The 16,728-nt window shown below is 43.3% G+C and overlaps 1 protein-coding gene across 6 annotated transcripts in view; it reads left to right on the plus strand.

The window, feature by feature from the left end:
- Window positions 1-16,728, plus strand: part of GPATCH8 (G-patch domain containing 8) — an 82,918-nt gene that overhangs the window by 39,038 nt on the left and 27,152 nt on the right. The window lies entirely within an intron of this gene.

The following is a 16,728-nucleotide window of genomic DNA, read 5'->3' on the forward strand; positions in this document are numbered from 1 at the left end:
GAAAATGGTTCTTTTGCTGAGATGGTATGTGTGTGTGTGTGTCCCAGAACAATGTGATTTGAAACTTGAGACAAAGAGGATGTAAAAGACGTTCGCTTTAATTTAGTCAGGTTGCTTGTTGAGAGGTTAAATGTCTTGATTTGACTAGTGTTTGACAGTTTCTAATTCCTTCCTTTTCCTGTTGTAACCTTTTAATTTGGACTTTAAAAAAATTCATATGAGAGAATAACTGATATGAGAGTTTTACCGCATTTGAGCTCTGGGGTGCTGTGTTGGGTAACCAACTTTTCAATTCCAAACTGGAGACTCAGTGAGTCATTTGCAGAGTGTGATGTAGGCAGCCAGAGGAATAAAGAGACAAGTTTTGTTTTCTTCCTGGAAGCAGAATTCAGGCAGCTGTTGGAACCTAAGAATTACTGCATTGTCATACTGGTTATTTGGTTTAGCTCACTGTTAGGAGTTCTCTTTTGGAAAGTTGCATAATGGGAGTATTGCCATCAAACTCCCTATGCTCACTGCCTGGCCAGCGTGTGTGTATGTGTGTGTGTGTGTTTGTTCATTTTACGAGGAATCACTATGTGGAATGCACCACAGAGGGTAATGCAGGAATACACTTGTATTCATTTAATTGATCCTTCTATGCAAGCTGATACTCCAGGTCGAGTACATGAACAGTCCAAACAAAGTATTCAGTGCTGTCCTTTATACTGTTTTCTGCAAGCCAAACCATGAGAACTTTCAATATTCATTTGATGACACACACCACGAAAGGGCCCCTATTCAGATAAAAACGGGGGGGGGGGGCGCAGTTCTTCTTGTAGTCCAGTTTACAAGTAAAGTTTAAATTGTGTAAGATGTTAAATGGGGTGTGAAGGACATAATATGATTTGAGAGGGATGTACGTGCTAATTTTCTTGAGTTCTGGGGAGACTGGCTCCAGTTTCAAAATATGTTTGACTTTCATCTGCAGAGCTACAGTTTGATTTAACCTTGTGTTCCTCAATATGGTTCCCAGGGCACCATCAGACCCCCACTCCCTGCTGCCCGGCAAGCTCTTGTGTCTCTCCCAGTCTTTTTCACAACAGTTGGTTGGCAGGGATGTTGGTTGTGGTTTATTTTTGTCTTTTGTTTTAGTTGGGTGTTTTTTTGGTGTAGATATTCTGCTTGGTTTCTTTGCTGGGGGTGCGGGGATGGGAGCAGATTCTAAGCCATGGGTAGGTAAACTAAGGCCCAGGGTCCGGATGTGGCCCAATTGCCTTCTCAATCTGGCCCGCGGACGGTCCGGGTATCAGCGTGTTTTTACATGAGTAGAATGTGTCCTTTTATTTAAAATGCATCTCTGGGTTATTTGTGGGGCATAGGAATTCGTTCATTTCCCCCCCCCCCAAAAAAATATATAGTCCGCCCCCCCCCACAAGGTCTAAGGGACAGTGGACTGGCCCCCTGTAGAAAAAGTTTGCTGACCTCTGTTCTAAGCATGACCAGTTTTTCTTTTGTGAAATGGGTATTTGTATGGTGACATGATGTCCTCATGTGCCCCCAGGCCCAGAAAGACTGGGGACCCCTGATTTAAGCTATTTTCCCATCAAACATTTTCAGCATGGCCTCTTTCTGGACTGCTGCATGCTAAGGTGCAGAATCTTCACATACACGCTAACTGTACTGCAACCAGCTGTGATGTGCGTGGACTGAATGGGAGGTTGCCTGCTCTTGATGGGGTTACACTCCCTCTGAAGGAGCGGGGACATCGCTCGGGGGTACGCCTGGATCCTTTGTTGTTGCTTGAGGCTCAAGTGGCCTCAGTGGTGCAGAGCACCTTCCCGCAGCATTGGCTGGTGGCCCAGCTGTGCCCACCTGGACAGAGATAGTGGTTGTCTATGCTTCAGTAACCTCTAATTAGATTACCGCAACACATACGTAGGGCTGCCTCTGAAAATGGATCAGAAACTTTAGCTGGTGCAGGATTCAGCAGCCAGGTTGCTCACCAGAGTAAGATGGTTTGAGCGTTATTACGTTGATCCTGGACCAACAGCACAGGCTGCCAAATAGTTTCTGGGTCCATTTCAAAGTGCTGGTTTTGACCTATAAAGCCCTGAACAGCTCAGGACTGCAAAATACCTCAAGGGCCGCCTCTCTCCATTTGAACCTACCCAGACCCTGCAACCATCATCTGAGGCCTTTTCTGTGGGGCTCCCCATTTGTGGAATCTTGCCTGGCGCCTTCATTGCATATTTTTATGTGCCAGGTGAAACAGATCTTTGGCTGATTAACTAACATTATGTGCCTTTTTAAATGTGTGTTTAGGAGGAGCATTATTGGTTTGTTGTTTGTTTCGTTACATATTTTTTATTCTTATTTTTCTGTTGTGAACCGCCCTGTGATCTTTGGGTGGAGGGTGGTATACAAATTTAATAAATAATAACAATAATCCTGTGTTGGTTTTGCAAGAGAACCAAAATAGGGTATTCCAGATTTCATTCTGAAACATCCAGGGAAGAAGGGAAGAGGCAGAAGACTGTTGTGGTCAAAAGCTGTCACGTGTTCAGTCCCTCTGCGCCTTCCATGTTTATAAATGCTAAGCTAGGAGAGATGTCCCTCTGGTATTTTTTTGTATAGGATCTCCTTCTGTGCATGCACACGCACAAACACACACACACTCATATAAACATGTGTCATGGCAGGCACCCCACAGTGTGAGAACTGCTGGTTTGCACCATTCTCTCTACATCATCAAGGGACGTGGGTGGCGCTGTGGGTTAAACCACAGAGTCTAGGGCTTGCCGATTAGAAGGTCGGCAGTTCGAATCCCTGCAACAGGGTGAGCTCCCATTGCTCGGTCCCTGCTCCTGCCATCCTAGCAGTTCGAAAGCACGAAGTGCAAGTAGATAAATAGGTACCGCTCCGGCAGGAAGGTAAATGGCATTTCCGTGCACTGCTCTGGTTCACCAGAAGTGGCTAGTCATGCTGGCCACATGACCCGAAAGCTGTACACCGGCTCCCTCAGCCAATAAAGCGAGATGAACGCTGCAACCCCAGAGTCATCCGCGACTGGACCTAATGGTCAGGGGTCCCTTTACCTTTACCTCTACATCATAAAACAAATGAATGTTTGTTTTTTTCAGATTTCAGTTTTGTGCCTTTCCCCCTGCTATTGAAAGCTCCAGTTCAAAGCTATTCTATTAACTTCCACTATTTATACATCATTGGAGGTGTGAACTGCAGCTCCCTTTGTCTTGAAAAGAATATTCTGAGCTCCTGCACTGGAGCTGTGCCTAGAAGGCATATTTAAAATTCTGGCATAATGAGGATCAATTGAACTTAGTCCTCTTATCACCACACCCAGCCTCTTGTGGAATGTTGAAAGAGTGAAGAGCACTCCCATAAATTCCAGTTGTTGTAGGGCCAAGGAATAGTGTCCTGGCCAATCAAGAGGTGAGGGGAAGGGGGTTGCTGCCCGCAGACATTTTTTTCCTCCACCGGTGCATTCTGGGAACTTTCTGCCATTTCCTGCAAGGCTTTGAACAATCTCCTTGTGTGTTTTTTGAATGGCCACTTGTATGAGAAGAATACTCTTGCTGCCTGCTTGTTCATTCAGTCGGCCTGTTCAGCCCAGTCTGTCTCAAAGGCCTGTGTGTAGAGAGGCTTTATAATGGTCAGTAAACAGCACACTGCAGCATCTTTGGACTGCAGCATAGCTGCAGCACCACAACCCCTAGCAAATGAGACTAGTTGAGTGGAATGATTGTTAATATTGGTTTGAAATACTGGTTTGATTAATCTATAGACGCGCTCTTGAAATAATTACATTCTGTGTCAGCTTCCTATGGTACGATGTATACAGCAGAGCCATTTTATCAAGATGCCTAGAGAGAGACAACTCTGACTGAAGAATCAAATAGCTTTTCTAAATTCCGTTTGTAAAACAAAACATCGCCACACTGGTGTCTTATGTAAATACAGAGGGTGAGGGGAATCAAACTGGTTTAATCGTAATTATTGCGGCCCCCACTGTCCTCACCTAGAGTGGTTGGCAGAGAAGTACTGTCATAGATGCAGCTGGACTGTCTCTTGTCAACTTCCTCCTTCCAGCTCACCCATATAGCTAGGCCTTCCTGGGTGCAGGTATTTGAGAGTGTGGGATTGTGCTGAATAAGTGTGTCCAGGGAACACTCTGCACATTCCAGAGCACACTTGCAGGATTGGCATGGGCGGTACATTGCCAATTGCACCAAAGCCCCACATTAGAAATGTTGGTGTAGTTCTTGAAATCCAGTGCATGGGTTTTGAAATGAACAAGAGAGACAGGCTGCAGTTCAGGGTAGCTTGAATCCCCGCCCCCCACCCCCCAAAAAACCTGTGCATGTTTGCTGGCTTTACACAATCTCCTAGTTAAAGGCAGAGAGCTGAGATGGATGACTATTCAGAGGTTGCCATGGGTATGGCAGTCTTGCAACTCTCATTGGGATTTAGCAGCAGCTACCAATTCTCTGCTAACACAGTATAAACTCTACTTAGATGCACTCCACTGACTTTGATACTCCTATCTACACATCTGGTTGTCAGAATATCAAGGCATTTGATACTGATGCCAGAGGAATTTAAATGTATTCAGTCCTGTGCGGAGAGCTAGGAGGTAAAAATGTAACATTGGCAGCAAAGGACAACCATGATATCTCCATTTCTCCCTCTCCCAAATTAAAATTTAATTCTCGCACACCTCTGTTCTTGTTAAGATTCTGTATATTTTCTGAGTGCTGAGGCTGAAACAAAATCACCTATCAATCAGGAGCAGAGGGAGAGATACCCAAGCACTTCAATTTGGGGTGAATCTGCACTTCCTATTCAAATACCAGTCTTCTCCTTCCACCTTCATTTTAGCAATTAAATACTCCTCCTGTTCCCTGTGTGTAGGTTGTCACTTGAGTGAAGATTAAATTAATGTTCCTCTCTGCTCCATGTTGAGCAGACAATGAATTACTATCCCATATTCCTCTGCATTGAATAGGAAATGTCCCCAGTTGAAAAGTGCATTTTGACTAGCTGTATCTGTTCTAGAGGACCAAACTCTAAACTCTAAGGCTGTCCATGCTTGCTTCTTTACCAGTTGCTTCTGGAAAGCTCAAAATGATTGCTGGATTCAGCTGCTACTCGTCAAGTATACAAACTCGTACAATAAACTGGAGGTAAATTGCCAGTGATACTCAGTAATTATTGATCTGAAGGCTCCCACTAGTTAGAGACAGGAAGCCTTTCTACCATTAATGGTGGTGAAATGCTTTATGTTTTGCAGACGTGCTTGGGAATGCTTGGGTTTCTGGTATCATCTGTACACCCCTCATATCTAAAGCAGGTGTAGTACACATCATGGTGTTACCCTACATTCCTTTTTAGCAACCTGAGTGTGTGCATTTGAAATGGTGATGGTAGCCTGGAGAACTAAGCTGCTGTTGTCTACTGAGTGTACCAACAGAAAGAATGCTTCATATTCCTGTGTGTTTTTCTTAAGGGTGGTACTCCAGATGCATTTTCCTTCCTTTAAATGGAAAGTCCCCTTTTCTCTTTTCATGTTTGGTTATATGTAATGCAATCTTAATTTTGGCTCACTGGTGTTAAAATACTTGCACTGGCTTCCCATCTGCAACCAGGCCAGGTTCAAGGTTTTTCTGCTAGTGTACAGAGCCCTGAATAACTTAGGCCCAGAATGCCTTTCCCTGTATATGCCAAATTGATCACTGAGGTCATCTGATGGAGCTTGGTGGCCATCCATGGACCAGAAGTGCAACTCATATCAACGAGATTATGACTTCAGTGTTGTGGGCCCAACTCTGGAACTCCCATCAGAACTCAAGCACTGTCCCTGCTGAATTTCAGGTGACTGGTTAAAATCACTTTACAGTATTTCAGGAAGCCTTTGCATCATGAACGCTTCTCTGATGTCGTACAATTTTCTGATGTTCTTTGTTTAAATTTATGGGGTTTAATTTCTTCTAAATTTTGCATATTTTTATCGTTGTAAGCTGCTTTGAGACCTAGATGCTGAAATGCAGGATATAAATTTTAACAGCAACAATGTTTATAGGGTGGACTTTTAAACATGGGTCATTTTAAAAAGCTCAATGAGTTAGGTCAAGAGGGATTTCATCAGTGTTTTCACGCATGGTCTGGTGCAGAAAAGGACCACTGTTGAACTGCCTCTTGAGAAAATGTTTGTTCTTCATCCTATCCCACTTAATGGCTGCATCTGATAATAACAAAGTTTGTTTTATTGTTATGTGAACAAGCCATAGGCATAGCCAGATGGAGGAGAGAACAAGCGTTTGCTGCAGTTAACCATGGTTTAGTGTTTTATCTGAACCTGGGCAAACTGTGACTAGTCTTAACTATGGATTACTGAAACAAACCAATTTAATAAACGATGGCTTAAAATTGGCTTGTTTCAGTAAATGCTTTTTCTGGGTTTAGATAATAAACTGTGATCATTATATTCAACTGCAGCCACTGATTTTGGTCAGTGTTAAGCTAAAATACTCAGTTCTGCTCCTGTAACAGTGTAATGGCAAGTACAATACTGTGCTTAAAAAGTTATTGAGTTGCATTAGAGTGGGTGAAACAATGCTAAGCAAGCATTGTTTCCAGACCACTTTCCCCAGATCACTCCACCGTTTCCAAAGATGGTGGGCAGCTTGGGTAGTCATTGTAAGAGGATGGGTACATTTTTCCTCCAAGCATATTTCAGAGTGGCTTCTTTGTCCTCTTGTGTTACAGTGTTCTATACAAGAACAGTGATTCAACCTTTTCTGAAAAGCGGAATGGAGCCACTTCAGCTGCTTAGCAACACTTTGTCCTTGTTAGTGAAGATGTAGCAAAATGGTTATCTAGAGAGCATAGTATCTTGATTTTGTACAAGTTTAATAGGCAGCTGATTCCCACCCCCAAAGCGGAAAGTGTTGATTATTTGAACTCTATAAGGGCATGGCTCAACCAGAAGTGTTGCTTGTGGTTGAGAATGTGCTATGGGTGGCTGAAGTTGCATTCCTAAAGAGCAGGCCTTTGCAAAAGGCTGTACAATGGTACCTCGGGTTACAGACGCTTCAGGTTACAGACTCCGTTAATCCAGAAATAGTACTTCGGGTCAAGAACTTTGCTTCAGGATGAGAACAGAAATTGCACGGCGGCAGTGGGAGGCCCTATTAGCTAAAGTGGTACCTCAGGTTAAGAACAGTTTCAGGTTAAGTACGGACCTCCGGAACGAACTAAGTTCTTAACCTGAGGTACCACTGTACACAGACCCTGCTTAGGGTCGTCCTCTGGGCTACTGACCTAGGTTTGCTTGGGGATCACATGACCCCTTCAGAGTCTTCCCACAAGGAAGGCATTTTGTTTCTTTAGAAGGGGCAGATAAATTAATCCTTATTTTCAGCTGGTTGGTTGGGAGGTACAAGTGAGGTCTCTTCTGAAATCATTGTCTCTGAGCTGCTACTCAGTCTCTGCTTCTTCCCATCCTACTATTGTGGCTTTCGTTATTTCCCTAAAATGTCCCTTGTCTATGCTTGACTTGTGCCTACAGCATGAATGTCCACTTAGATAACCTGGTTGGTCTGCCTTTTGATAGTGCTACAGACAGGCCAGACAAGATCGGCCCAAACCTGCTCTCTACTACCTTCCAACCATCAGTGATATAGTTTATTACCAATTAACTCATGTATGAGAGGTATCCAACCTGTTCTGGAGACGGTTGCACTTCTGCTAAAGGACCTGGTCCATAGCTTGGGGGCTCTCCTGGGTCCATTATATCACAGAAGCTACAAATGGCCTTGGTGCTATGTGTCTTTTACGAGCTTTAAGACAGATCTGGGTGACTAGCCTATCTTGATGTAGATAGCCTGGCTTTTGTGGTCTGTGGTCTAGTAAACGTCTGCCTGGAATTCGTGCAATGTGTTGTTGTGTGTGGAGCTGCTTTTGAACACAGTTTAGAAACTTCAGTTACAGCATGATGTAGTGATGAGGTTATTAACAGGGACAGGGCATTCTGACCATATTATGCCAATCCTTGCCTGCTTGTGATGGCTTCCAATTTGTTTCCAGGCCAGCCTGAGTGCTGGTTTTAACCTCTAAACCAGGGTGGTCCAATGTGTGGCCCTCAATATCTTTTTTGGGCAGTCTTCAGGAACATTCGACATTCTCCCTGAGCCCTCACACTACCTTCCCAAATAATAATAATAATAATAATAATAATAATAATAATAATAATAATAATAATAATTTATTTGTACCCCGCCCATCTGGCTGGGTTTCCCCAGCCACTCTGGGCGGCTTCCACAAAAACAAAAAATACACTAAGATGTCACACATTAAAAACTTCCCTGAACAGGGCTGACTTAAGATGTCTTCTGAATGTCAGATAGTTATTTATCTCTTTGACATCTGATGGGAGGGCGTTCCACAGGGCGGGCGCCACTACCAAGAAGGCCTTCTGCCTGGTTTCCTGTAGCTTTGCTTCTCGCAATGAGGGAACCGCCCTCAGCGTCCGGGCAGAACGATGGGGGTGGAGATGCTCCTTCAGGTATACTGGGCCGAGGAAAGTGTAGTGTTGGGCTTTGGGAAGGAGGCATGAGGGCTCTGACAGGGACCCAGAGTCCTCCTACCTCCTTCCCAAAGCCTACTTGGTGCTTTCCCAGCTTCTGGAAGGAGGTGGGAGGGTCTAGGATTCTTTCAGATCTTCATGCCTCCTTCCCAAAGTCCAACACCTTGTTTAGCCGGCTTTGGGAAGCCAGTGTGGGGGCTGGAGGATCTTCAAATTTTGGCTTCACTCCTCGCCCCCAGTCGACAAGGCAGTGTGTGGCCCGTGAGTTCTGTATTAAAGTACTCTTGCGGCCCACTTGATGTGAAAATTTGGGCCTCCCTGTTATAAACTAAAGCTTACACAGCTTAGGGCCCTGTTACCTGATGTAACACTTCTTTGCACTAGGTACTACCCAGGTCTTAAGAGCATGTACAGAAGCCCTCCTCCTTCTGAGGTGCAAAGGGTGGCAGTGAGAGGGTTTTCAGTGGTGACCCACTGCTTTGTAGAATGCGTTCCCCAACTCATCTGGCTCCTGCATTAATGCTATTCTGACACCTGGTGAAGATCTTTATTTTCTCCCAGGCTAATAACAATAATAATCAATCTGTTTCAATATATGTTATTATCTTGTTCCCTATAAATGGACAGTTGGCTTTCATTTGTGTTTACTGATTATTAGTTGTATTATAATCACCTACCGTATAATCAATATTACATTTACTTGTGTTAACTTTTTATTGTACGTCACCTAGAGGTTACAGTGTTAGGCAACTGACAAGTTGAAAATTATATTATATTATATTATATTATATTATATTATATTATATTATATTATATTATATTATATTATATTATATTATATTATATTATATTATATTATCAATAATATAGATGGAACTTTCCTTCCTGTCAAGATGAATGTGGCACAGCCAAGAACAATGTATATGCTGCCATATTTTAAATACAGAAAGAAATCTAGATGTTTTTGGCCAGGTATTGTTTGAGATGTATACACCTCAAGGTGAAAATCCTTTGTGAAAAAGGAGAAGTATTCCATTCCTGAAGAGCAGAGAGCTACTTGTGAGGAGCCTGCTATAAGTCAGCCTGATATTTTGTTGTACCTCTTGGCTTATAAAACCAGTTGTGCAGAAAGGAGCGTGACTGGCATATGCTTTCATATCTGGGACCAGATGTTGGAAGACAGCAAGGAGGAGGTAAATTATTCATAGTGAAACCAATGCATGCAATAATAGTTGTACTGGTACAGGAAAGGAAGGTGGCAGGAATAGACAATGAAAGCAAAAGATCACATGAATATATTCAACAGGAGAACAAAGCAGAAAGAAACAAACTAAAAATGAAGCTAGCTGCATAAATGAGGATTCCAGTATGACCAAGTACTTGTAGCATTTTATTGCCAGCAAGAGAAGGCAGAGATTGCCACACTGGAAGTCAAATTACAGCTTTCATCATAATTGTTCAGGGTTGAGGAACCTTGGCCACCCCAATCCCTGTTTTTATCTGGCCTTTTGCGACTTCCCCATTGTCCTTATGAATATTGATTCTCTGCTGCTTCTGGAAAAGCTGTGTCTGCATTGGTATGGGCCATTGTTAACATGGGGGCAATGTTTTTGAAAAATTACACTTTTGCCCATACACTTTTGTGTCTGTGTGCATGGGAAAAGAGGTGACAGGCCATATTCGGGCTGAGCTATATAACCTGGAAAGTACAGTGGTACCTCGGGTTACAAACACCTCAGGTTACAGACTCCGCTAACCCAGAAGTAGTACCTCGGGTTAAGAACTTTACCTCAGGATGAGAGCAGAAATCGTGTGCCGGTGGCGCGGCGACAGCGGGAGGCCCCATTAGCTAAAGTGGTACCTCAGGTTAAGAACGGTTTCAGGTTAAGAATGGACCTCCGGAACAAATTAAGTTCATAACCAGAGCTACCACTGTATATGTGAAGCATCCAAGGACAATGTCTTGCTTTTTTCCCTGAGATCCAGCACCAAGGGCCTTCTGGCAGTTCCCTCATTGCGAGAAGTGAGGTTACAGGGAACCAGAGAGAGGGACTTGTCGGTAGTGGCGCCCGCCCTGTGGAACGCCCTCCCATCAGATGTCAAGGAAATAAGCAGCTATCTTATTTTTAAAAGACATCTGAAGACAGCCCTGTTTAGGGAAGTTTTTAATATTTAATGCTATATTGTTTTTAAAACTTGATTGCGAGCCGCCCAGAGTGGCTGGTTAAACTCAGCCAGATGGATGGGGTATATTATTATTATTATTATTATTATTATTATTATTATTATTATTATTATTATTATTATTATTATCATCTAGTTACAACCCCTGGAGATTGAACCTCTCCCTTGAAAAGACTTTGCTACACTGCAAGGAAAGTCACCCTTTTCAGAAGTTTGAAAGAACCCCAAGAGGGCACTGTTAACGCCCTTTTGTTGAAGATAGGTCTACAAGCAGTGTGTTCAGCTAAGGCAAGATGGAGCTGGTGTAGTATGATAGCTAAAGGGTATGAGCTGAGGATTCCCTGAATCACCTTGACCATAAGCTCACCCAACTGCCATCTGTAATCTTCCATAACTCTGACTCGGCAGTGTGGGTGTGACTTAGCCCTAATTCACTCGGCGCCTTTGTTCCATAATTTTAGGCACCAAGTAAAAATATCTTCTCCCAGGCCTTTGGCTAATTAAACAATTTATGAGCTTTTGAAGTGCGAGGGTGTATTTTGTGTGTGTTAGTATGTTATGTATTTTTGTGTTTCCATATTGTTAACTACCCTGTGATCCTTAGATGAAGAGCGGTATAGAAATTTAATTAATAATATTAGTTATTATAATTATTTCTACAACACTCTATTCAAAGCATGGGTGCCATCCTGATATTGCTGGATTAGATCTCCTATTGTCACTGACCATTGGCCATGCTATCCGGGGCTGATAGAAGTTGAAGCCCAACAATATCTGGAGGAAACCAGGATAGCTATCCCTGCAACTAAAAGCATTGTAGAAATGCGGAATGTGACTTTTGGGTAGATTTAGTGAAACTTTGTAACTAGGGTTCTAGCAGTTGGAGCAAGTTTCCTTGGTTCCGTAAAAAGTTGGCAGACGCTAACGGGGCATGCTTTAGAATCAGTTCAGCAGGATGCACATATTCACAGACTCTGGATAACCAGTTCCCAAATATTCCCATAAGAGGCTCTTTTGCTCATATGGCTTGTTTGTTTTTTAAATAAAGTATTTTAAATCTGCGATGTTCTCATACGTCACTGAAGCAGTTCTGAAACGGTCTGTCTGCACACATCTTTCTGTGCATGCTCATGGCTAAACATCCAGCTTAGTTGCTGTTGAAGGACCATCTAGCACAGGGGTCAGCAACCCGCGGCTCCGGAGCCGCATGTGGCTCTTTTACACCTTTGCTGCGGCTCCGGGGCGGATACTAGCGAGGGGAGGAGGCGCATTGTGCGCCCCGACACTCCCCACTGTGGCGGGCGCTGTACCGGCTGTGATGTCACATGGGGGCGGTGCGTGCGTTAGTCACGCACCATCCCGACGCCACCTTCCCACCCGCTGTCAGATCGCGGTTCCGGAGATATATTTAAATGTCGCAATGGTTTTGCGGCTCCCAGTTTTTTTTTCTTCGGAAACGGGTCCAAGTGGCTCTTTTTGTCTTAAAGGTTGCAGACCCCTGATCTAGCAAGACATGTGGAGGTGGAGAAAGAAAGCAGGCTGTGTGAAGCCTCTGGGTCAGTCCCAGCAGGTGTCCTTTCTCTGAGTTCTCACATTTCCTTGGGATTTAAAGAAACAGAAGTCACAAAGAGTCAGACACGACTAAACGACTAAACAACAACATAGTTTGGGTTTGCACATAATGCTAAAAAAGGTAAAGGGACCCCGACCGTTAAGTCCAGTCGCGGATGACTCTGGGTTTGCGGCGCTCATCTCACTTTACTGGCCGAGGGAGCCGACATTTGTCTGCAGACAGTTTTTCTGAGTCATGTGACCAGTATGACTAAGCTTCTGGCACAACGGAACACCGAAACCAGAGTAGCTCATGGAAACGCCGTTTGCCTTCCCGCCGGAGCGGTACCTATTTATCTATTTGCACTGGTGTGCTTTCGAACTGCTAGGTGGGCAGGAGCTGGGACTGAACAATGGGAGCTCACCCCGTCACGGGGATTCAAATTGCCGACCTTCTGATTGGCAAGCCCTAGGCTCAGTGGTTTAGACCACAGCGCCACCCACGTCCCTGCACATAATGCTAAACTGTGATTAATCAATACTATTAGCACATGCTTCCCTCCCTTTCTCATGGCCATGACAGAGCCAGAGCAAGAGAGGGAGGGCAGAGCATGTGAGCTTGGAGCATGCATTGGCTCATCCTTGTAACACTAAACTTGGGCCATTAAGCCTCTGAGATCTCCCTCCCATTAATCATGAGATCACAAATGTTACCCTTCTCCAGTGCTCCTTTTTTTGGGGGGGGGCCGTACACATGGATATGCATACCCCCTAAACATTTTGTGAATCTTTGTACTTTTGTCCATTTACTGTATTTATTTTCCCCGATTTGAACTATAAAATCGTGATTTTCTGGTGTCAAAATGAGAGTACCCCCCTAAACATTTTTTTTTGGGGGGGGAGCACTGCCCTTCTCCCTGAAAAGTACCTAGCAGCTGAAGCAGGAAACCAAACAAACTACTCCTTTCTGCTCCTTTTACAGCTCTGTGTAAGAGCTCTTGAACAGAAAGTGGAGAAGCCAAGAGGATAGAAAGGAAAGGAAAGAAGTCTGGGAGACTGTGCGGAGGAAAACAGAGAAACTAAGGGAAGAAAGTGTGCTGCTGCAAGAGTCAGGAGAGAGAAGGTGTGCGGGTGCACATACATGTTGGATCCAGTACAATACACACACCATTTATTTTTTTTAATTGCAAATCCCACCCCACCCCCACTGGCTATCTCATTTCAGAGCTCCTTCCAACACTCAATGCTGCTAGCAAAAATGCTTTTTTTATTATTTGTAAGCCAAGATGCATATCTGGTTATATGCATGTATTTTCTATATTAGCACCCACCCCCCTCCAACAACCTGCAGCAGGAAGGGGCTTTTGTCAGGCTCAGACATCCATTCCCAGCTCTTTATTGCCTAAGAATTATAGTACAGTGGTACCTCGGGTTACATACGCTTCAGGTTACAGACTCTGCTAACCCAGAAATAGTGCTTCAGGTTAAGAACTTTGCTTCAGGATGAGAACAGAAATCGGGCTCCGGTGGCACGCCGGCAGCAGGAGGCCCCATTAGCTAAAGTGGTGCTTCAGGTTAAGAACAGTTTCAGATTAAGAATGGGCCGCTGGAACGAATTAAGTACTTAACCTGAGGTACCACTTTATCCTGCAGTATCAGTGCCTTAGAGTCCTACACTTGGTGCTCAGGCCAGTGCTGGGCAAATCATAGTGTCCCTGGACCTTAGTCCCTGGACCTTGCATGATGTCACTGGTCTTGCCTGGAACAAAGAGAGAGAGGGATTTCTGCAACTCAGGGCTTTGCTACGCAGCATACAGTGCATTGGTCCTTACTGCACAGCAACTGAAAACATAGGCCTTTGGTTGATCTTATTGACATCCAACACCCTTTTAGAATGTGGCTTTTTTTGGGGGGGGGGAATTGCTTTTGGTTTGATTTTATAGGTTGTGGTCTTGTTGTGAACCGCCCTGAGACCTCCAGGTATAGGGCAGTGTATAAGTTGAATGAATAAGTAAATAATAGCCCTGCTCTTTTTTTTCTAATGCAAAGTTTTAATGTTCAAAAAGCACTTCTGTTTCTTTAAATCCCAAGGAAATGTGAGAACTCAGAGAACGGACACCTGCTGGGACTGACCCAGAGCCTTCACACAGCCTGCTTTCTTTCTCCACCTCCACATGTCTTGCTAGATTATCTTTCAGATATTTGCAAAGCTTAAGGCAGGTGCTGTATGAGGAATGCAACTTGGAGTTCCTCCTTTAAAAAAAAAAAAAAAGGTTAAGCATGTGTTTCTGTCCTGGCTGAAATGACTGGCAGAATCCGAGATTTGGGAGAAGAAACAATGGAAGAGGACTGGAAAAAATTTAAGGACTATTTACAAAAACAATATAAGCTGTATGAATGTTAAGAAATTGCACGATTTAGAAAAATATGGCTCCAGTAACTTGAATTTGAGATACAGAAAACTAAGTTATAAGTAAGAAAAGGTTGAAATTTAAAGAAATATTATGTTTAATTTAAGGTACAAATAAGTTGACTTTAAATTTAGAAATATAACACTTGAAAAGTACAAAATAAGGCATGAAACAAGGTAATAATTTGCTGGTATTTTTTTATTACAAAGAACGCAGGGTTAGGGAGATGTGAGGAAGTCCAGTTAGTTATATAAAAAATGTTTTGAACAATTGGGTTTTTCATTTCTTTTTTTCCCTACATTGTATGTTGGTGTATTTGTATTTGTTGTTTATGCTTGTTATTTTTTTGGTGAAGGGATTTTGTGTGTTCACTTTTTATCTTGTGTTTGAAAACTTAATAAAATATTTCAAAAAAAACCAAACATGTGTTTCTGTCACGGGTCTGCAGATGGCATGGGGTGTATGTGGAGTATTTAAGCTGTAGAATATCAAGCCGTAAAAATACCATGTACATTGTTTAAAAAGCTATCTTGGTTTTCATTTTAAAAGGGGTTGGGCAGGAGCAACTTCTTCTGCAGGCTAGTAGTTTCTCTTCTTGCCGTAAGAATCAGTAAGCCCCTTCCCTTCTCCCAAGCTCTGCTATGTCAGAACTTCCAAACAACTTGACTAAAGAGAGGCAGAATCTTCTATAGTCTTTGATTTTCCTCCACCCCAGAAGAGAAATAAGGAAGAGAGGGAGGGAGAGGAATGCAATATAGATGGTAGTAGCCTATTTAGTTAGTAGAAAATAAAATTTAATGTATTTTTATTTCAGCTGCTTTGGGGACCCTTTTTAAGGCCCCCAAAGTGACACATACTTATTCAAATGAATTTTATTTATAGCGCTTGGATGATGTGGAAATTTGTTGGCAAGATACTTGAAGGGATTTTGAGGCTTAAGCAATGGCAAATGGGGAAGGGGCTTAGACGATAAAGGGGGAGTTGACAAGGGAAGATTGGTGCTAGTGCTGTTGAAAGGATTTTGGCAGGCAGTACGTGGAAATATTGCTTGAATGATGAGGGCTGGGATATTTCTAAACACGCTCTCTGCTATTGGTGATGCAAAAATGTGTGTGTTGCCTCTGGACATATTTATTAAGTGAGCGTTTTGACCTTCTGGCTCATCTGAAATTTAACATCTCTAGCCTAAAGGCAACTTATTGTCTGGCCAGCACCTTGAGGGGAAAGGAAGACAGCCTGGGTATTTCATTATATGCAGCTCTGAGCTCCTTGGAAAAATGTCTCCCCAAAGAAGGCATGAACACACCATCTGCTTTCCTCCCCCCTTCCATTTTTGCTAAGTGAGATTTCGCCAAGCATTGCTCACATCTTAGAAGTTAAGCGTTTTAAGAACAACTTATTCTTCTTACAAATAAGACTGAAATGGTCTCTTTCACACATAAATGGAAGAAGTTGTTAACAGCTTTTAACTATTAATTGCTTTGCCTGAATCAATCAATTAACGTTCTCTATTGGAGAGCTTGCCGTTAGTGATGAGATCAGTCTGCAGCATCCCTCCTAATGAAGCAATACGAATCTCCTTCCAAGTGGTACCTGTTAGAGTCAGGTGCTCCCTTTCATAGAAGTTGGATTGGATTCTGAGGATCACCCAGTCCAACCCGAATATGCAGCTGTACCATACAGGTATCGAAACTGCAACCTTAGTGTTATCAGCACCACACTCCAACCAACTCAGCTATCCTTAGGACATGAAGCATCACTCTGTTTCTTAACACTGCAGCCCTGGAAATACTTTGCCTCACTATACCAAGAAGTATAGATTCTGCTTTTTCAGAAAGGTGATTCTGGAACCAGGGGGAAACAAACCATTCAACTGTGGGCTAATTTGGCAAAGGCAGATAAAAGTTATTGGATGATACAGATCACGTCGAGACATCTCATTCTGGTTTCTGGACCCAGAGACTGAGACTGCATTGGTGGACAGCCTGTGCTGGACTA

The sequence above is a fragment of the Podarcis bocagei genome (assembly GCF_964188305.1).
Source record: "Podarcis bocagei genome assembly, chromosome: 13".
Classification (NCBI taxonomy): domain Eukaryota; kingdom Metazoa; phylum Chordata; class Lepidosauria; order Squamata; family Lacertidae; genus Podarcis; species Podarcis bocagei.